A 22,790-nucleotide genomic window follows, 5' to 3' on the forward strand; every position below is an offset into this window, starting at 1 on the left:
ATACAGATAACCTGCTGAAGTAACCGTGGGTTAGATAGGAAAGGGTCTGTAGAGTGTTGCAAGTTCCCGTGTAGCGTGTAGTTGTGTGGAGTTCAGTGATTTCTTTTCTATAAGAAAAAATAAGAGCAATTGGAATTCAGCAGCACCTCACAACACACAGTAAAATGTGTTTCACATACTGTAGATAATTTTCAGACATCTTATAGTCCTGTAACAGTTAATAGTTTCAAATCTGCTAATTGAATTTAAAGTCTAGCACCTGCATACTTTTTGAAAATATTTTGTGGTTAGCCAGGAGATAACTTTCTCTTCATTAAGTTTTTCTACAGAAAATATATGGACAACTATAATGTATGCAGAGCTGTCATAATGCATGTCCCTGTATGCATTTTCAATAAAGGAACTTAAAGAAGGTACTGTTGACCTAGTACCTAGTACCTAAAGTTTCTCTAAAGGACAACTAACACCCTCTGTTGTGGGAAATAGAATTTCCCCTGCATGTAGGTCGAGGGCTGTGTGGTCATAGCTTGAGCAATTATTCAAAAGAAACTCGATTTAAACTGAGTGATGGCTAAATTAAGATCAGGTGGGTTACAGAAGAAGAGGAAATGAGTGCCTGTCACATGTTTTTTTTTTAATTTACGAGCCCTATAAAAATGAAACTTTATCTAAACTGTAGAATACTGAAAGGAGTTAATAAAGCTGGACACTTCTAGGACAACTACTTTGCATTTTCTCTAATGAGCTTTCTACAGCCTGCTGCTTTTCATGCTGAAGAGGAGCTCAGGGACAGCGTCAAAGCAGCTTTTAAAAAAAAAAGGGCCAGAAGTCATAATGACACTGTATTCAAATGAACTGAATTTAAAAACTCTTATGCAGTAAACTTTTTTCCAAGAAATGACACAAAAAGGCAAGCAGTGAAGCCATCTTTGTAACAATGACAAAGTGTTACAAAGTTCTACAATGGCACGTGTTCTTAATGCTGTTTTGGAAAGGTCTGTGGTCGCATTATTTGCCATTGCAAAATTAAATGATTACAGTATGTGAATTTTTAAATTTTGCAATCAAATAAAGATAAAGGTGACAAAGTTCCCATTTTATTTTAATGTATTCGGAATAAATTAGAAGTGCCTGTTTTTATAACACACCACTTTTAACTCGTGGTCTTTGTATAAGCTGAAGAGGGGGGATTGTGCATTAATTCTCTCAGAAAACAGCGTCTACAGCAGAGTTAGCATGTACTGGTGGAGTAATGCAGCTCACACTGGCAGCACTGCTGGCTCACAGATGTCCAGCAGATTACAGATGTCACTGCACAGAAGTCACAGTAAACTGGAGATTCCCTGGCCAATTCAAAACTAGCCACAGCCACTGCTGTTGCTTGGTGGACCCAGTCAAGTCACGGTCAGGTAATAACAGACAGTAGCTCGGACTCGATCTGGTGAAGTCTGGACTCCAGGCCTCAATCTCCAATCCAAGAGAGTGTTTTGGCTAATGGCAGCACTCTGAAATGGCACTAGAATTTATGATAAAAAAACTGTTCAGCCTTGGCATATTTGATTGATGCCCCTGTGAAACAATTTCCATTGTGTCGCAATACACTTCTGTTGAGTAAACCATTTTGGTAAGGAAAATTGATCATTTTTACATAGCTGCCTCCTGCATGAAAAAGCCCAACTGTCCTGAAATATCAATGATTTAGCATCTTTTACACCCTCCTAAGCAAAGCCTCCCAGCACACCTATTTATTTTGTGCCTCCTGGTTGCTTCATCAGCATAGGGAGAGAAACGAGCCTGCCTGCACATCTGCTTTGAAGTAATGACAGGCAGCCTTGATGAGGTAACTGTGTAGCACAGGCGGTGTTTCAGGAGAGCCAAGGTCTTGGATTTATGACAGTCCTTTTCGCCGGAGCGCTGTGAGAAAGCTTGTTGTTAATGGGAGGTGCCCGCAGATTTATGAAGTGTTTTGGGCCGGAAACGAAGGGCACAGTTTGAGGAATGGCTCACCAGGGACTGCTTAGACCTGCGCACAGTTTCAGAAGTTTATTAGCAGGCGCCTGTAGGATGGACAATGACTGATACATTGTAAACCACAGAGAATATTGTGTTCCTGCTAATTGTACCTCCGTCCCTCGCCCGGCTGCTGTGAATAGAGCACCTACAATCACTTTAACGGCTCACTCTGTTTTTATAGGCAAACTAGAGGTGAGGCTCCTATCTCATAAAGCAAGGGGACTCTTGTTTCTGCTGTTCAAGAGCAGTGTAAATAGTAAAAGTGCATCATGGGAAGTAATATGATCTGTTATTACGACTGACTCAGGCGAATAGACCCCAGTCTTGCCGTCTCACCATAAATCTTCAGATGCTATATTTGGAGGTGATGTTTTTTGCCATGATGGGTCTTAGTATCGTTTCAGCTGGTAAAAAAGCTGTATGTAAAACTGACTTCAGGTGTTAATATAGTAAGGTATTTTAGTAATTTATTATAATAATCTATTTTTCTAAAACTTGATTTTTGCGAAACACGTATGAAATAATTAATACTATGCATTTAATAGAGTTGTCAGACAGGTTTTTAAAAGCGTGAAGTGTCTTGTTGATCTGATATGTGCTCAGAGATCATCCCACAGTCTTGGAGCGACAGAAAGGGAAGCTCGATCTCTCCGTGTTCAGATCCTTGCTTTGGGAGCTGAAAGAAGACCAGAGCACAAAGGTGTATAAAGTTAAGAGTTCCCTGATTCATTCAGAAGTCATTCTGCTTAAATCTTTGAAGGTGATAGTAAGGATATTGGTAGAGTGTGTTCCTTATGGGTTGCCATACTGTACAGATGATGCTGTACATGAATATGTAAATAGTGTATATATAGAGAGAGTAGTAGATTGAGGGACAATTGGTTAGGCAGTTACAGAGTTGGTGTAGTAAGAGTTATAGAGCACTGTGTTAATAAAGTGTACGTTCATCATTAAGCAGCTGATTAATGACCGCCGTTAAGAACACAAATAGAGAACATAACAGTGATAAAAATGTATTTGGCTGATGGAACAAGAGCACTCAGGAGTTCTTTTCTTCTGTTTCTCTTCAGGTACTTTACATGCACATAGTAAAAACAAAAACTATAGAAACAAAATGGGAAACAAAAGCTAAAAGGCTACTTGTGTAAAAGACTGAGGGTGTTTATGTTGACATATTTACATATTCAAGACAATTTAGGGAAGAAATAAATAAAAAATAAAGCAGGATATATGCTCAGAGGTCTGGAATTAGGATATTATGCATATGAAAATACATCTCCTTGTGACCTCTCTTGTTTCTGTATAGTTCTAGAAATTATATTCCTACTCTGAAATTGGTCCAGAGTAGAGCAACCAGTTTCATTCAAAGACTTAAAGGAATGTCTTACACACCAACAGGTTGAAAGAGCTGTACTTTTTTAGTCTGGAGTAGAGAAGAGTACAAGGGAAACTGATGCAAGGATTTCGTCTTCAGCATAAGCAGTGAAACACAAAACAGAGGATACAAATGGAAACTACATAAAAGGGCATTTAAAACTGAGAACAGGAAGCAGTTATTAACACAAAATGTTGTGGGAGTGTGGAATAAGATACCCAGCCACATTGTTGAAGAGCAACAGCTGGAAGAAGGAGACAGCTGGATGAGATCCTTGGATGAAAATGTACTTACTGTACCTTTCTCCTTTCTTAAAGGGAAAGTGAATTAAGCATAAATTAGCCTGACCTGCATTATATATGAGAGGCTCTGTGCCCTAGTGTAATGTCATGCAGTGCAGTTGTAAGTAAACTTATTTTTGGCGTTATCAACATCTGTCTTACCTTCAGAGATGGGGGTAAAGTAAACTTACCTTGACTGGCCCTAAGGCTGATGTCATGGGGTTCAGGAGTAGGGCCGATTTGTCATACGTTCAGTGCCGTGAAAGAAGCCCCATGTGGAGCTGGTAGCTGTGGGTTATTCTGCGGCATGTATCTGGTTTCTTGGTGCCTGGGTGGGTCAGACGAAAATGAGGAACTCTGTCTGTCCTCTCCCCGGGAACTTCCTTTATTTTGTTGTTTGTCTTTCAGTTGGTCTCCATCCCCCACACACATGAGGTGGTGCTCATCTGTTAGGGCACCATGTGCGTGGGTGCGTGATGATTTGTGTGAGGGTGGGTACATGTGTGTGCGTGTATGTTTGGCTATGTGTGTGTATAATCAGCTCATTTCAAGTCAATGGTATAGATTACACATAAAGCCCTAGCTCTGCTGGGAGACACAAATTACAGCAATTAGAATTAGCCAGAGGAGATCCAGCAATGCATTATTAATTGGCACAGTCATTAAAAGCCTGCTAGTTATCTGAAAAGGGATACAATATCAATATTCCAGCGCCAGAGAAGAAAGACTGAATCTGTTGGAGATGGCATTTGCAGCCTGAGGTCGTTACAACATGGGCAATTAGCCAAAGGTTTCATTAGGTGGCACGTTTTACTTGAAAACTTGCCTTGACATTCTAATAGGGTGTTATGCCCAGGACAGGAGGAGGTATTTTTGCAGTGTCATTATAGTCTGCTTACAGCAGAAAAATTATCACTAAGCTTATTTTGGAGGAAAACGTCCCTCAGCTGCTCTTCTGTTTTGATGCAGAGCAGGTACCATAGGAAAGTTTAATAGGTGTCCCTTAGACCCAACATCCTATGTTTCCCTTTAGATAACACTCCTGTGTCGATTGCACAGTTGGTTCAAAATCACCCAGAGTTACTGTCACTCGGGAGAGTGAGCTGTTCCAGCTCGGATAAACTTATTTTCCTGTATCTGTCTTGGTATACAGCTAGCACAATCCTCACTAATGTATATTTCCAATGAAGTATCGCTTTATGCTTAGTACTTACCACAGGGAGTTCTGCAAGTTTATCGCTCATGGCCCTGCAGTGACCATTCCATCCCCCCTCCCTCAGCTCCACCATTAACATCCAATCAGTGAGGCGCTGGTCCCTGACTCTCCCTCCATCTTCAGGCTTCCACTTCCACCCCTCCAAAGTGTATTATGTATTATGATTTGGCTAAACTGAAATGGTGTTTTAGACAGAAGTTCAGGAGGAGGTCAGATTTATAATCTCGCTTTCATAAGCATACTGTAGATATTTCACCTGCTGAGCATCCTTTCTGTGCATTCTTTTCTTGCTCCCCTCCCTTCAGCCTATCTTCACCCCTGCTGCAGCTCCCTGGCTCATTCCTCATGAGAACAGGGGGGTCTTTGTGAGCCTTGTCCTTGAATTTCCCCCAATCAATGTTTAATCTGTTTCCAATTTTCATTACATTTTGTTGCATTAATAAGTATTTGGCCGAACTACTAAATTGCATTCTTCTTTGCTTCTGTTGTACGTTTAGTCTCAGCGCACATAGACTTTTAAGCGCCTTAAAACTGTGATGGTCTCAAAATTCTACCGATGAAGATACATTCCATGAGGGATGTGCAGCCTGTTTTAGGGAAATGCAATGCTGAATTAAGCAATGGGAAAATAATATCACAACAAATATATTTAAGTGCTTTGCAGTTTTTGATTTAAAAGATTAAAACATACTGCTACAAGAATACACTGTACATAAATTACATATTCCACAGGAGGTATTGCTTTTAAAATAATCTTTTGAAAATGAGCATCTAATCACGTCTGATTTCGACCAGGTTATTTGTTATCCTATTTTTAGTCTGTGTGCTTGAAGGAAACAATGGTCTTGAACTCCCTAATCTGGTCACAAAGTGGAAGACAGGGCATAAAGGGAAAAAAAAACTTTGATTAAAGAAGCTGACCTGCTCTGGACCCCAGAGCATGCTTAGCACTAGTGAAGACATTTTGCTTTGTTATCATATTTATAAAAAATGATACGTCTGCTTCCCTAGCCAAGCACCAAACGGGATTTTCTGTGCTGGGGCAAGTCGGCAAAAAGAAGCAGTCTTTTGCTGAGTAATCCATTTAGGCTCTCTGGCAAGAAATAAAGGAAATGTAAATTAATCTAATTAATCAAATGATTTATACAGTGTCAGTCGCATCAGTTTTGCATTTCTATATAAGTGTCATTTTCCACTGCGGTTGTGGAATGAGCCTGTTTCTCCATGTAGGCTGTGCACCTGCACATCTAAGTGCTTGCAAGCACCTACAGCAGATTTGTCTAAGATAAAGGATGATTTTCCTTAAAACATGGAATTGCACAAAGTGATTTTTACACTATGCAGCGAAAGGATCAAGTCTGGGTAGGGTATACAGGTACAAGATGGTTGTAGCCATAGATTTAAAATTTAATTGAGGTTATTTAGCCTCGAAAACAGTGCACTAATTCAGACTTCTTCACAAGTGTGTCTCACGCATATTCTGTTCCAACTTTTCTGTAGCTCTCTAACCAGGCAGGTGGCTTAAAAGGCTGCAGATGAAGCTCATAATAGGCTGTTTGGCAGAGCACAGAGCAAAATAATGTACTCGCACTGTATTCTCAGGCCATTCAGTCACCCTGTCTCCCTGGGAGCTGTGCTTAGTTTAGGGCTGCCACACATGTATTGTTAACATTAAAACAGTATTGATTTCAAATATCACTGAGTTTTATTATCTGTAACTCCCTAGGGCTGCAAACTGAAATTCTAAATTAATATTTACTTTCACCTTTATTTTATATGCTTTATTTTCTATTTTCATGCAACTACGAAACTACAGTTTGGGGGTAAAGTTGCATTGATTGTGCCTATCTCACAAGAGCTTGAAGCTGGAAAAGATATTTGTGACTTAAAATTGCATACATCCTATGAGACTCTCTATGGACAGAGTCACTGTTAGACAGTGATTACACTTGCAAAGTTGCAATGAACCAAAACATATTGAGTTTGATTTTGCTTTAAATCCCCCCCACCCACCCCCCCATTCAAATTCAAGGCATAAACAGAAAGACCTCGGAAATTCATATGGATGATAAAAGCATAGCTGTGTGAAATTTAACAGGCTCTGACTGGAATCCTGGAGTGAATTCTCTAGCCCTCACCTCTTCTTTTTAGGTCTTAACTTTCAATGGACGAGTGGAGCCTCAACCTGCTTTTGGGAAACGTTAAGATAAAATCTAACATATGGTCTTGTCCGTTGAGGCTGTAAAACCGTGTAAGAGGCAGGGACTCACAGATAAGAGTTGATGTCTCCTGTCTTGTTTCTTTGGTTTTCATAACAAAATTCAATCTCCCACTTCAGTCTCCGATGTTAAAGCAAAGAAATGAAAAGAGACACCTGTTTTATATCCTGTGGTCTGAGGGAGTCCCACACTAATCCTCCATTTATCATAATTTCATTTCTCCACTGGCATTTCATCTCAATTTATCATAATGCGCTTTATCAGCTTGTTGACATTTCCAAAGGTCTGCTGCCCTCTTCCAGAATGTCGCTTGTGATTAACCACCCGCAAATCCCTCCGCCAGGTCTGAAAGGGTACAGTGGAGGAAATCAATAGCTTTCCTGTGTACAAGGGCCCCCAAACTCCTGCTGCAGAAAGCAGGGCTAAATGAATGATTAAACATGATGAATAACAGTGTAATGTAAGAAGCCAAGTAGCGCGAAATGCTCACTTTGGGCTCAGCTCAAAGATTTATTGCCCGGTACCATAAATAATGGATTCATCAATCTTTCAAGGACTAAGAAAAGGCAGCCCATCACTGCAGCAAACAAGGCCTCAAGGAGAGTGACGCACCAGGGGTACAACACCTATTAATGCCAGCAATGAAAACACTGAATCAGAGTGGCTTGCCTTTTCTTGTAACATCACATATTAAATCCATGGCTTTTCTCGTAATCAGCTTCCATTTCTTACTTCAGCATCACACAGGGAATAACGGTTTGATGTAGAGCTGGACTTTATCTCCTTCAGGTCTTTTCTTTAATACAACTGAGCACACCAGACTTTTTTAAAGCTGTGTGCGCATTCAATACACTACATAATCTTTGCCACATCCTTTCTTGCTGTGTAATAATAAAAGAATTAGGAGAGGACAAATGCAGTCCTAGTTCTTAGGACTCTGCTGTGAATTAAAACTGTATTGGTTATGTTTTGGAATGTTTACGTTTTGTCATCAGGACTTTTATTTTAATTATTTAAATGATTAAGATTGAAGTCTTCCCTAACGTGAGGAAGAATTCTCCAAATATAAATTCTGAGTGAACTATTTGTGTAGGAGGAGAACACAGCGAGTCCATACTGTGGATCACGCTGCAGCTCGAAATAGGAGCAGATTGGGTTTATAATAATTCTGAACAGTACTTGTTATACTAATAATACAAATCACATGATAAGGACTGCCTAGGTTTCCAAGAATAGGAGGACCAGCTAATTGTGTAATTAAAACTGAGTACTGGCCTAGTGCAGGTAATGTGGTTATTTTTATTCTGTCATGGATAAATGCACACACAGCGTAGAAGCATTTTTGATGTTTTTCTCCCATTTTATTTTGATAGCACATTTAAAAATCATAAAAAAGTTTGCATCTTCATTTTACCAGCTTGTCTCTTATTTTTTAGGGCATTTGTTATATTTTTTGGCTTTCCCTCCTATGTTTGACCATAAGGTTGATTTGTAAACATTATACTGTTTTTATAACAAACTTTTCAAGCTGGTACAATGTTCCCCTTAGGAAGAGAATTCTGTAAACTCTTATTCATATTGGTACCGTAATGTACTTGAATTTAAACATGCTTATTTCCTAGTGCATTGCTTCTGTTTTTATATTTAATGCAAGCTAAACATGATTCAATTTCTCTATTAAGCATCAGTTTTAGTACTCCACTTGCTAAATTTGGGCCTCTCAGCTCACAGTTAGAAGCCAGAAAAGTCAAATATACTGTACATTTGCAAAGTAACCCACTAAACAATAGAACATAGGAGCTGTGCAATCTCATTCCATAGTAGTTTGCTACAGAAAAAAGCAGATATAAATAGCTGAGCTGCAGACACATTGAATACTCATAAATAAATGGAAACATTGTTAGAAGGAGACAGAGTGTGTTTCATTTGACTAAGAGCTCTGCTCCTTATCTAAGAGAGTTTCATAAGGAAAAAATTCTGATGATGAATGATAATGGAGTCCTGTTTGAGAAATGATGGTTTCCCTCAGAAAAAAAAGTATATTATGGCAATTATACATTTGGTGAAGGTTTATAATCATGAAATTGTGCAGACACAATATCCCGCAGTATTTAAATGTCTGATCTAAAGACGTTTACTGTACATTAATCAAGTACATGTTAGTATTTTGATCCAGGCAGGGCTGTATTAGGATCTTTACACTTATATAAGTTGATGGCATCAGAGTCATGGACACCATACAAACAAGACACTATTTGAGACTATTCAATAAACTACTTAGAATTAGTGTTTAATATATTTTGAGACTCATAATTCAGTGTGGCCAGTTCAGTGGTGCAGTAGTTAGCATTGCTGCCTCACAACATTGGTGCCCTGGGTTCAATTCTAGACTTTGATGTGCTATTTGATCTTAGAAAATGGATGATTCAGTGTTGTAAGACACTTCAAACTATTATTGTATATCTGTCCATTCCTGTGTTGTTTCTGGTTTCATAGCCCCTGTACAGTAGGTGTTTTCATTATGTTAATTTATTTTTATTTGTGTTAATTAAGGTTTTACCACCTCCAACACCGCCAAAAACCTAAATACATAACAAGCTGAACTCTTTTGTTTTATTAATATTTTACATGTTGCATTTTGATGTTATTAGAAGGCTCACCAATTACCTTAGTTCCACAACCAGTGTAAAAAGAGGTTTTGATTTTGTAATGATCTGAACCATTACAAAGCCTCTGTACCCAAGCTTTGTCTTGATGGGATGCTGTCAGGTGTTGTGGACATGATATTTGATTGTGTTTGACAGCACGGAGAAGAGAGAAGTGCTGCTTAAGCAGTCTGCAAAATGCACTGTACTGTAATAAAATATCAAAGTACAGTACATTTCGCAAGGCCTCTTCTGACACTGGCAAACAAGAGGTGAGTACTGGATCATGTGTCACCACAGAGGAGCTGCGCTTCTGGAAAGGAACCAGGAGGAAGTTCAAAATCCTTCCAACAGCACAGCCTTTGGAACAAGAGCTGAGATAATTTTAAATAGCATTGCAGCATTCAGACTGTGTAACTCGCTTGGTGCTGCAACCTCTGACTCTGATTTTGATTTTAAAAGCAGTCCATGTTTATATAGTTTGTCCCTTGGGTGAGAGCTTGGCAGCACATGTAGATGTACTAATGGCACACTTTATTAGGATTATTGGGATGTTTTTAATAAAAATGTATTACAGATGAGCTAAAAGCAGCTAGATACCCCACTAATCATCAGATCTGGTTGGGTGGGACATCCGATCGCTTTAGGTTGCTGCTGGAAGAGGTAATAGTGAGACCAGTAGGGAGTGCTCACTGTGTAGTTTGTGCCCCGGTATAGTGATAGGAACACTCTACTGTAAAAAAAAGGCACCATCCTTCAGATCAGACATAAAACCAATGTCCTGACTCTCCGTGGACATTAAAAATCCCAGGTAGTTTCTCAAAAAGATTAGGGGTGTTACCCCAGCGTCCTAGCCAAATTTCCCCCTGGCCTTCACTAATCATGGCCTCTTCTTATCCTAATAATCCACATCTTCATCACTCTGTTCTCCTCCCCACTGAAAGCTGGTCTGTGGGGTTTACTGGTGCACTATGGCTGCCGTCGCATCATCCAGGTGGGGCTGCACACTGGTGATGGTGGAGGGGAGTCCCCATTACCTGTAAAGTGCTTTGAGTGCAGAAGAGCGCTACATAAGTGTAAGGAATGAATGAATTAGTTTCACAGCTGAGCTGCAGGTGAGGCAGGAGAGAGTGAAGTGGCTTGACCTCTGGGTCACTCTCAGCGCCATATCCCAGGCCTCCCCTCCTCCTTCACGCGGCAGACCACCCTTGCTTCTCCTCTGTTTCCAATGGAGACCGACGTTTACAAAAAAAAGAATGCAATACTTGGAACTCTCCGAGAAGGCCCTCCTGCTTCTGGGGCTGCAGAGCCAGAGCTGTGGAGTGAACCGAGATGATTCTGCTGTTGTTAATTCGGATTTACAGAGCTTCAAGAGCAGCCAGATCTCTCCCCCCCCGCCCCCCACACAACACCGGACTCATTTTGTTTCTTTTTCTCAACACCTGCCTAATGACTTTATTATACAATGCCAGCGGATGTCTTTTCCCGTGTCAGATTGTGCCCCCAGCCAAAGTTTTTATGCCTTTTTATCACCCAGGGTAGAGAAACTGGAGTCTAATTGTTCCCGTTAGATGGGCAATCTGTTCCACAAGAGGCAAGCAGTGTTTTAATTTTTACTGCTTTTCCACCACCATCGGCTCATTGCACAGACGCACGTACATAGCAATAGTATTATTATGTTCTTGTGCTGTTTGTAAAACTCATAAGGGTAGAGAGATCCAAGTACGGTATACATCAAGGACAGCACAGTATGGTATGAGTAAGCCACAGTGGCAATCTCAGGGCTTCTGTTAACAAATATCTAAGCACATCCCACAAGTCCAGAGTCACCCTTTTTCACATTGCTTAAGCAGTGTATGAAAATAACTTATTTAAATTAAATTTAAATGGCACCTTCCTAACAAACAGGTTCCATACAGTATGTCAGGCTATTTTTTGTTGTAAAATGGAAAAGGTAGATTGGCTTCAACAGAACAGCCATTGCTAGTTACAAGTATCCTACAGAATGTGATAAAGAATACTGTGCAATTCTTGTCACTTTGGAAAGCAGTTTACAGTACGTGGAAGGTATTCCAGATTTTGAAAGAGAGAAACGGGAAAGCCCTTTGGCATTCGTTATCTTGAGGAGATAACGAGGGCAAGCCTCATTAATGCCCAAACACTGGTTTGATCTCCGCACAACCGAAAACCACTGGGCAGAGTGATAAACACACAGAGCATGCTTCTCTGCAAGAGAGGGGTCCCTAGAGATGAATCTTATTCCAGAAAATGAGTATCATTTAGCTGAATCGCCTGGCTCTTATACCCTGTTCCGAACCTGTGCCATTCAATGTTATTTAACAGTAGAGGAGAGAGAAAGGAAAAAAGTAAAGCAGAGAGATACTCTGAGCTAGGAACTGTGGCTACAGAAACAACAATATCATATTTTTTGTCCAACTATATTCTGCTAAAATGTCATAGGCTTTTGTTTGTTGTTTTTTAGATATAATTATTAATAGATTGTAAAGTGTGTGTTTTTAAGTTTTTGTTTCTAAAAATGTGTTAAGAACTATAGAAATGCAATAACTAATTCTATATATTCATAAAGTTAACACTGCATTATTACACAGTCTATAATGTCTCAGCATCCTTAAAATATGTTTTTGTGTCACTAGTAAATAAAAATATTCTTTATAGATTTTCAAAATAACTTTTGTGCTTCTGTAATGCTTACGTACAATAGTGTTACGCTTTACTAGTATTCATAAGTCCAGTGCAATGTGTTTCCTGTAACTACAGTCACATCTTTCAGCATCTGAAGTCTGTAATTCAGTTCTTCTTAATTTCTGTTTGACCTGTGATCAGCAAGGTAAAAGTAGTTTGTCAAAAAATTAGACTCTCAGTAAAATGATAATGTGAAGAAAAGCCATGTTATCAGATTGTTCCTGTAAATTTTAAAAGCATTTTTCTCTGATGAGGGGATGTTTTCCATACACCAACACTGAAACAGCTGTACTTGTTCATATTGCTTGTTTGTCTTCATAAAACTGACTAAGGATTAATGATGTTTTTCTTTTAAGAAATTGCTCATGTTTCAAATTGAAACAAGTTCAGTCAAGAAATATAACTGGTACCAAAGGCAAACTAAAAACAGAAGGTTATGTAGTAATGTCTACATTGTTCACAGAAGCATGCATGGATACACTCAGTATATACTCAGATATAGACAGGGTTGAACAGTAAAAAAGAAATTAAAAACAGGCAAGGGATCAGGTAAAACACACAGAGAACAGTTTTCCATCTCACAGTGATTGACAGAGCTAATTCTTCTGTAATTGTGCACTGGAAGTATCTTTAACAATAGCCAGAAAAGATCTCTAAACACTATCCTATTGTACAAGTGGGCAAACAGAAATTGTTTCAGGTGTGTAGGAATTGATGAATTAAGGGTGACCTATAAAATCTTACCACCCCTGCCGGAACATTGCTCTAATCTCACAAGAAACCAGCTCAGAGCAGGAAATATCTGTAAACCTTATGAATTTTATTTGTGTTTCTGTGGATTGAAAAAATATATTGAAGTTCATTGCCAGATACTGTATGTACATTTCATACGAATAATAAATGTTGTGGCCATGTGGTGTATGGTATTTCCAAATAGCCAATTCTGTTTAGCAGATCTGAAACCTGTGCTGATATACAGAACTTTTGTGATTGTACTTTGTGTGAACTTTCCAAGAATCTTAACGACCTGCTGAAAAGGGACAGTTTAATGAACAACAGTGGGAAGTGTGGTAAAGAATATCATGTCTGCCTCGAGTCTTCCTTTTCTCAGAGATTAAGAGCAGAAGAGGCAGAAGTCAAGGACAGTGTTAGTTTGAGTTTTGAGTAGCCCTTAGGGTGCTCCCTGTCACTCCTCACCCTAATGAGAGCTCTGTAAAAATTGTATCCAGCCTTTTGAAAAGCCCTCTGTGTCGCAAAACTTTCTCTTGTTTTTCACATTGACTTTTCACTTCCTCGCTTGCTGTCGGCTCCCTGAGGTGCTGAACTCTCCTGGGGTGATCAGGTGCTCCACTTTCATGCCACCTTCATCTTCCAGAGATGTTTAAAAATCAGCTGGTAGTGTTGGATCCTGGGCTGCCTGCTAAAGCAGCACCAGATCATGTTGTGAATTTCACTTATTTGACAAAAGAAAAAATCACATTTCCAGCCATAATCTGGTTTCTGGGACATCAGGATACAACAGGTGGATGTGGTGTGATAATATATACTGTATATATACAAAATATATTGAGAAGAAACTTCTCAATTTATTTATTTGTGTTTTTAGACAAATAAAGTAAACAGACTCTGGATATTGTTTTCTGTGTCAGTGCACCTGCAACATAAATGACTGTCATTTTCCTGAATTTGTTGTAAGTGGTGTAAAATATAGAGGTTTGATGCATTAGACATGTATGTACTGTATATATACCTTTATATAAGCTAATTGTATCATATTTACTAATTGTATCATATTCACAGAGGTGCTCTGTCAGTTCTACTGGAACAATAAGTGTATGACAGTATAGGGAAGTGTAAGGGAGTTTTGAGGATCAAGTGGTTTCAATAATGTTGTTCAAGTTATGTCAGTTTTGGCTCACATGTCCCCTAGCTCTCTATATCTATGATATTTTGTGGTTATGCCTTAAAGTCCAACATGCTCAGGAATAACCCAAATAGGCATTATGGAAGAACTGCCAGTGGTAATGAGGCAGATCAAGTTTGGCATGTGGGGGTGGTGCACAAAGAAAATTACCAAGAAAAATATTTAAGTTATTCCTGATAAAATTCTAAATGTAGATTGCATATGTATGAATCAGCAGTGTTTAAAAATAAAAATAAATTAACTCCTAGTGAATGTGCATGATACCATGCCCTTCATGCCTTTTTTTCCATCAGAATGTGTATTTTACACTCAGTAGTATTTCATAATACATCTCAGCAGGTCAGTGGCAGCAAATGCATTAGCAAACCCCACAGTGAGAATTTACAGAAATATTTTGTTGAGGTAATGCTTTGTTTTAGGGATCATAATTATAGTGTGGCATAGCCATTAAGTGAGAGCCATTGGCTTTCATTTGTACACATCGAGAGTAAGACCACAGAGTTATCTTTTTCCTATCATGCACTTCCAGTGTTTGCTTGATCTAGAGTAGAACTTGGCCATCAGAAATGCAGAGCCCAGGGCTGTGACTGATTAGACCTCTGCCAGAGACCCATGTATTGATTAGATGTTTTCAGACTGGCATTGATTGAGAGGCCTTATCAAATGCCGATTCAGCAGCTCAGAAGCAGCGCTGAGTCCTAAAAGGCAGTATGGGCATCTAGATCAGGGGATTTGCTAGAGTGTTGGTTTACGGTTTACTCAGCTGCGGAAGAGCAGATTGATGTCCTATTGCTGCCTCTGCATTAATTTTTAAAAACACCATTTTTTCTCTGCTTCATGTTGGACAGGAGAGCCTTGCTTTGCACTGTGCGACTCTCGGTTTGTTTCCAGAAATCAAGACACACCTCCTTGACACACCTTTCTTACTCTTCAGTCCTTAGCCATCCATGGCATTGCTTTTGAAATATTCGTTAATGCAAGGAGTTGCTTTTATTTTTCTGCTGCAAACAAAATGTATTTCTACTCTCACACTTCCACATGGAGTGATTCAATTGAATTGCAGTCACTCGGGGGCTTGTGTCTGCACTTGAAGGTCAGACCAGAGGCCACTTCAATATCCGAGGTATTAAACTTTATTGGAACTGACTACTTCTGTCCTGTATTTAAGATTATCTTCATCTTTCAGAAGCCCTGAAGCCTCACAACCATCACCTCAGAACCTATCAAAATGAAACTCTGGAGAATTCAAGTTAAGGAAAAGGAAATTCTGTAGTCAGATTTGAGTGTGGAAGATGTTCCATTCACTAGGTCCCTACTTATGCAATAAATGTACCTGCTCTTTCACCCTTTTGCCCTGTCAGTTGTCTATTAAGCAAATCCTATCAAATCAAAATAAAAAAAAAACATCCAGAGGTTAATACTGATGCTGACTTTACAAAGAGTGCAGTGCAGGAGAGAAAATAAGAAACATCCCCAAACATGCATTGAATTGAAGATGAACCGTTACATCCCAAGTTTATTCTGGATATTAAAAGAAAGAGCCATAGCTCTGTGAGTCAATCATGGATACTGACATGTGATTCAGCTGCTAAGGCCCACTACAATGATAATATGCTTGGGTGTAACTTTTGTGCCTCTGTACAAGTGAAGGATGCTTTGCATTTATTAACACTTTAATATAACGTAAATGTGTTATATTTATTTTTAGAAAGCAAAAAAAGAAGTCAAAGAAGAAAGTACCGAACCTACTGCAACACCTAGACATATTGAAGGCAATATCGCTAGGTATTGCAGTAATTAGCATTTTATTGACTGATGATAAATAATAAACACTTTTCTGGACCAAGGAGAATAAGGCTGACAAAATATGCAATGCATCAATAAAGAATATCAGCTTAATGTGTTTACAGATACTTCCAAAGTCAGACAAATTATTTGTGACACACAGTTCTGTAATTATTGACTCCTTTAGTCGATACTATTAATTTCCTAGAGGTGGCCATATTTTGTCTGTCAGAAAGATCGTTGATGAAAACCGCTCCTAAGAGACAACATAACATAGTGGTTAAGGAATATTATATAGTGCTGCCTGCGGTGCTAGCCTTTGTATACACTAGACAAATCTGCCCTACCTACCATTTTAATAAGCTCAGAAATGTGATGGATTATGAAACATATTTCCAAATGATAGACAGAGAGATCAGATGTTTGCAGGGATGCTTTTTAGGAGTGTAGGGATCCCCTTCCCTAATGTGGTAGGGCTTTGTATGAATGAATATGAAATGAATTGCATGAGACATTTAATTTGTACCAGCTCTAATCCATTCCTGTGTAGCTCACAAGACTGTAAGCATATGAGCAGCTCGTCTGTTGTTGTGCTCCATGGTGGGGAGTTTACCCTACGTATGTTCCACTCTGTAATGAGGAGGACATGTGTAAGAAGAACAAAAGCTATAATCAGAAATATAGGACCCATTGCTAGAAAAGGTTCTCATTATTTAAAGAGAGAACTGTACGCTGCCAAAGCAGCTCCTCCTTGTGAATGTTTTTATATTCAAAAGTATTGTTAAGCAAAGAGGCCTGTCATTGCACCATTTGAATTTGAATGCCTTTTGTGGGGAAATTCAATGAACCCCAAGAGAGTTTACATATTCCCACTAGCAGGGTAAAACAAAGCTTTTTGGAACTGACCCAGTGAAGGCAGGATAGAGTAACATTTTAAAAAAATCTGAAGTTTTAGAAGAACGTAGATGAATAAACAGCGCCCAGGTAGCATTTGTCGTGTCGACTTTTTGGTTTTACAGTCCATCCCTTTAATTTTTTTTGGGTTCCCGGTGCTCTGAGCAACTCGGGTGAAACCCAGACCTGGAGGTTTGTCAAAGAAGCGGCTTTCTGGTGGTACACACACTTAGTTAGAGGTTGGATTTAAATAATGTGTGTGGCGTTCCCTGCTCATCAAAATGTAAAAGAGTCCGTGTTTTTCTCTTAGGCATGGTTTTAGCCATTAAAATTCTATGCATTCAAATTAGACTGTGCTCACAGAGGTTCAAAAAACGTATTTGGGGATGTTATATTGACAGACATGGTGCCATGTTTTCCAAAGCTTACCAAGCATTTGTTAATGGGAGCCCATGGTGCACATTCAGTTATTGTGTAGCTTCTTAGGTTTCTCCTAAGTGTTATAAAGAGTTTGTTATACACACTATTACACTAGATTTGTTTTTAATTTATGCTAGTTTTAGTCATTTTTAAATGTATGCTAGTTTAGGTATGAAGATAAACTTTGTAACCTTGCAGGGGAGTGTGGATTTCATTTTTTCAGTAAAGCAGAACGGTGAAAGTTGCTCCACTGGGTTTGGTTTGCTTGTGCTTTTGGCAGCTGGGCCATTCAGGGCCCATTCTGTCATTCATTCACTGCACTCTGGTCGTTCTGCCCCATCTCCTCTGCTTCAAACACCCTCCATCTCAAACGGGTGTTCTGGCTCAGTTGTATTATCCAGGCTTGAAATACCACAAGTCTCCGGTGCTGCCTACAGCAGGGCACTTGGGAATCATGCTCATTGAGGAAATGTCAAGGTTTATTTGCAGGGCAGAGGAGAAAGAACATTAGGTGGTGTTCAGTTCAAATCCCATGGTGCATTGCAGTGTAACACTGTCATGTCACTCTCTGTGGGTAGGAGGACCTTTTGAGTCTGACTTTAACTCAAGTTTAACAACAATGGTCCTGTGACATTTTTCTTTCCTTTTGCGAACTTCCAGTCTTTGCTTTAAACTCCATTTTAGAAGAAACTCATAACTGGGAAGAAGACTTTTTGTCAGAGTGCTATTAGCCTTTACCTGAAGGGAATAAAATTTCTCTGAGCCATAATTATTACTTTTAATCCTTTCTGTTTTACACTTTTCCCATTTTCTTTGATTCTGCCTGCTAACTCCAAATAAAATGACTCAAAAAGTTATTTTCCTTACATGTAAAATGTGATTAAATTCTTACTTCAGCTCTGCTCCTGTAAATAATGATAATGAAGCCTGTACTCATTTAGAATCTGATAAAAAGGTTATGATTACCTTTTATTTAGTGGCAGCAGTGGCTGCAGCAGCCAGGAATGCAACAGAGAGAGATTGGTTCTCATGGAATTAAAGGGTCACCCTGGCTGGTGGTGTCAGCTCACAATCAGGTTTCCTGCAAGCTGATAAATGTTTTGTCAGAAAGACAAAGTACAGCCTTCCTACAGCTCAGATTGCCATTTTTTTGTTTTTAAATTAAAAAAAGTTATAAGCGCCTTCCATGGAGAGCTATAGGATCAGTATGAATTCTTTAGATGGACTGGAGCTCCAATCAGCGAATTTTTGCAGTGCCAAGTGGAATGGTTACAAATGAGAGCTGTGTGAACTGGTTAGATACTACCATATTCCTTTAAGGAAAACTGGCGTGAATAGTGAGATGGATATATACACAGAAGCCGTTATAGATAGTGTAAAGATAAAACATACATCATTTGACGATTCACACCTGTAATGCTGAATCAGTAGATTGTCTGAGCTGGAAAGCATAGTTCTGGTCACAGATTTTTAAGATGAGCATGTTACCTCATCCCTTCTATTAGTTACAGTGGACATGGATCACCACCAGATGGCAGTCTATAACCCCACCCCAATGGCCAAGGTCATGCTCTCTACCATGGCCAAACCATATCACACTTACACTTACAGCCTGTAGGTGCCATGTTTTACAGTATATATATCACACAGGCACATCATTTTATTCACCCAGTTCACCATATATGCTTCATGATGAGATTATTTTAAAATTATTTTATTATTATGGTCATTTTATATTTCAGATAATTTTGCTCCTAAATTGGTTTAGGAGCAAAATGTAAAGAAAAAAAATAAATATTGTAATAATATAGAAGAGAAAGGGAAAGGGCTAGAGCATGGAAAATAACCGATACTTTCAAAACTCTAATGTTGGAAGGGTTCTGCTGAGCTGAATGTTGACTCATTAAGGCTGCTTCGCCCTGCCTATTGCTGTTGAAATAATCCCAAGTGTTTGAACAGCCTCTAGCCTTATATACTATATACAGTATGTATATTGATTCAGAGGGTCCTTGGTGAATCATCAGTGTTTGCCAATGAACAGAAGAACAGCAGCTTCTGGAGGCAAAAGAAAAATCTGCTTGAACTTTCATCCGAGGCAAGAAGTACATTACAGTGCCAGAATAACTAGGAGTCCACTTGAATGATGCTAGCCTCTGACATGAATGTACATACCAGGCCCTGCACTCTACAGAAAATGGAAACACCAGCTTTGTTCCATCTTTAGGCATACACATAGAGGAAGAAAGGAAATGGGTTTCGCTGCCAAGAAGAGATCATTTTAAATGGCACTTTATCAATCAAACAAATGGCTTTTCTACTACAGAAATCTATTGGACCACCGAAGGTTCATTAAATCCACATTCTTCAGTATAGATCTACAGCTGTGTCGCCGAAAAGCCCATTCATCATTTAAACACTCAATTATACGTGCATTAATCTCCACACACACGTCCATTTCAGCACAGTAATAAAAATTTACATGTTAATCCCTTCGCGAGCGTTACAGGAGATGATTCATCTGAGGTTATTGACTGGCTACTAAAGTCCCGCAACTATTCCGTTCCCTTTCAGTCATGAGAACACCGTTCTATAGCACTAGTCTTATCTTTTCATAGAATTCTGAACTCTTTATGTGGTCTGCTCGCTGGGTGGCAATTCTGGACAGTGATAAGAAAAGTGAAAGGATAAAGTTAATTAAAAAGAAAGGCTAGTCACTTTGGTGGAGGTTTGTCCTAGGAAAATAGGACATGTCTCGTTTAGCTTTCTCTGTATCTTTCCTTAAGGTCAGAAAAGTGTACTTTCTTGTCAGTTTTTTTGTAAAAGAATTGTGTTTATTTTTTTAATTTGTGTGACAGAAGAACTTTACAAAGTATGGTCCTGATTTGATTGTTCTGTTTTCAGCCACAATAAATGAATTAATGCAAAAAGAAACAGCAGATACAAAGAGAGCATCTACAAATAAAGGAAAGGAATTTTGCAGTTGATCATTTTTACAATATATTTCTTGATATTAAAATAAAATCTCCATTTAAAACCAATATTGTGATACAAAGTACAACATTTTTTATATGTTTGACTTTATTATGTGGAACAAGTAAGTTGAGGTTTTTTCATGAACTGTGAAATATACTATTAATTCTGTGTCATAATTGATTGGATATCCATTAATGCAGCCTAAGATAAGATGTTTTCAAGATGAGAAGTGGTCACTTTACAAACAGCTTTAGACAAAAGTTATGAAAATGTATGGTGTTGAAAATACAAATCAAGACGTTGTGTCCCAAACTTTGCTCTTGAGGGTATTTATAAAATCAAAGCCGTACTCACTGTATCTTAAGAGAGCAGTTTTAATTTCTGAATGACAACATGACAAACATTGTCAACCTTTTTGGCAAGCAATTTTTATACAGATGTCACTCGGGGAGTAGAAGGGTCAGATGTGATGTCCAGTTTGACTTGGGATATTCTTATAGCACCTCCATCTTCACAGCTTCTCAGTTCCAGATGTTAGAGCTTTAAGAGACACACATGTGGTTTTAAACATTTGCTAGTGTCATTCCAGAAACATATTTCAATTCCAGCAGGGTTTTTTTAAAAACTGTACATGATACTTAACTCTGTTGTCCAACTTTCACCCTTTTAGTTTCACACTTTATTTCTCTCTGACTTGCCTTACATGTGGAGCACTGGCAGAGTGCCTTGGTGGGGGGGGGGGCTGTTTCAGGGAGACATTAGGCTGGTAAATTGAAAACAGCAGACCTCAAGGTTAGAGCACATCAATCCTCTGAGATTGGATGCTGGGGAAGTGAAGAGCAGAAATTAAAGCAGAAGAAGCACAGCTGTGGAAGAGTGAGAGAGAGAGCACGAGAGAGAGAGAGAGGGAGAGACAGGCAGAAGGAGAGAACACCCGACCCAGCAAGTCACTCTGTGCGTTGCTGCCAGGATTGCGCTGTAGTAGCAGTGCTACCTTAATCACTGTAGCTGGTATTCCGCCTCTCTGAAATGGAAAACCGGAATGGAATTCTGCTTTGGGAGACCAGCACATCACCATAATGAGGTATGTAGTAGCGTTTAGGTGGAGGAAAGGTGTTTTAGGTCACCCTGTTTTGAATCAGTGCTCAGTATGCACTGCTGTTGGCCAGCCAGAGGGGAATCTTTCCCAGGTTAGATTGTTGTTGTTGTTTGTTGTTGCTGTTGTTGTTATGTTTGGGACATTTTACAATTTAAGCTCTTCCACTTATTCAGGACATGGAATATTTCACTGCCAGAGTCTGAAAAACTTTTATCTTTCTGAAACCAGGAAATATCAGATTCCAGCTGTTTGAGTATTGCATTGCTACTGTATGCCACACTGTATTAGATAAGAAAAGCTCACTTGCATGAAATAATTTGAGTATTATAAATGTAGTAACTGCTTCTCAAGGATATTTTTTTTGTTCGTATTTGTGTCATTTTCATAAATTCTGTCGTGCCAGGTGCCTACGATAGTATATGCTTAAGGTGCTAGGTGGACAAAATAAGCTGTTTCAAGAACATCCTTTTTTTAAATGAAAAAGAGTACCTTATTCCTTTTAATATTACTGCAATTGCCAAGCAATTATTGAAAGAAATGCACCAGTAAAGCAAAGAAAATTAGACATCTTATTTTTTAAATTAAAATGTATTTCATCAGCTTATAAAGTTTGCTTTTTCTCTTTAACGGTTTTAGAATATCAATGTTTTTAATTGATTTTACTGAACTGTTACGTAAATCTCAAATAGCGGAGTAGATTCTAGCTTGATTCGGTGTTTTGTTTTGTATATCACACGATATGTTTTTGATCTTTACAGCTTCATGTTGAAGCACCGTTAGTCTGTTCGATAAAAAAAGCTCCGGTATGGTTTTAATTGTCAGTATGTACAGTATGTTATTTTTTAATGATGAATTCTGCCATTTCATAGATATAAATAAACATATAAGAAAGACATATTTAATGTTTCGGTTGGTGTATTATCCCAGACAGTAATGTGAATATTTTAAGATATTTTTGACTGTTGTTTTTTAATATGTATTCACACATTATCAAGCCATCATACTGATAGCATATATACCGCTATTGTTATTACTGAGGTTATTTTATTTGACATGTAAAACTCTGCATGCTTTAAAGTGCCGAACAAGAATCCAAGTGTTCGAAGTCAAAGGATAGCAGAGGTGTTTTAATATGAGTTTTTCCTGTCTCTCTGAAATGAAACGACTGAATACTGCCTACATTGTGGGAATAGAAATCCTACAAAAAAAATTGCAGCAAAAACAAAACAAGGCAAAATAAGAG

General features: G+C 38.7%; 1 protein-coding gene across 4 annotated transcripts in view; it reads left to right on the forward strand.

Moving 5' to 3' along the window:
• The window catches only part of sulf2b (sulfatase 2b), a 119,769-nt gene that overhangs the window by 59,911 nt on the left and 37,068 nt on the right, over nucleotides 1-22,790 (forward strand). For 2 of the 4 annotated variants that reach the window (XM_088937403.1, XM_088937406.1), the window contains exon 1: nucleotides 21,323-21,532. The exons of the other annotated variants lie outside the window; for them this stretch is intronic. The gene's annotated coding sequence lies outside the window, so the exon portion shown is untranslated. Of the gene's footprint in view, nucleotides 1-21,322; nucleotides 21,533-22,790 lie in introns of those variants that run through there. 4 annotated transcript variants of the gene reach the window in all.

This window comes from Atractosteus spatula, chromosome 19, assembly GCF_055471065.1.
Source record: "Atractosteus spatula isolate fAtrSpa1 chromosome 19, fAtrSpa1.hap1, whole genome shotgun sequence".
Lineage (NCBI taxonomy): Eukaryota > Metazoa > Chordata > Actinopteri > Semionotiformes > Lepisosteidae > Atractosteus > Atractosteus spatula.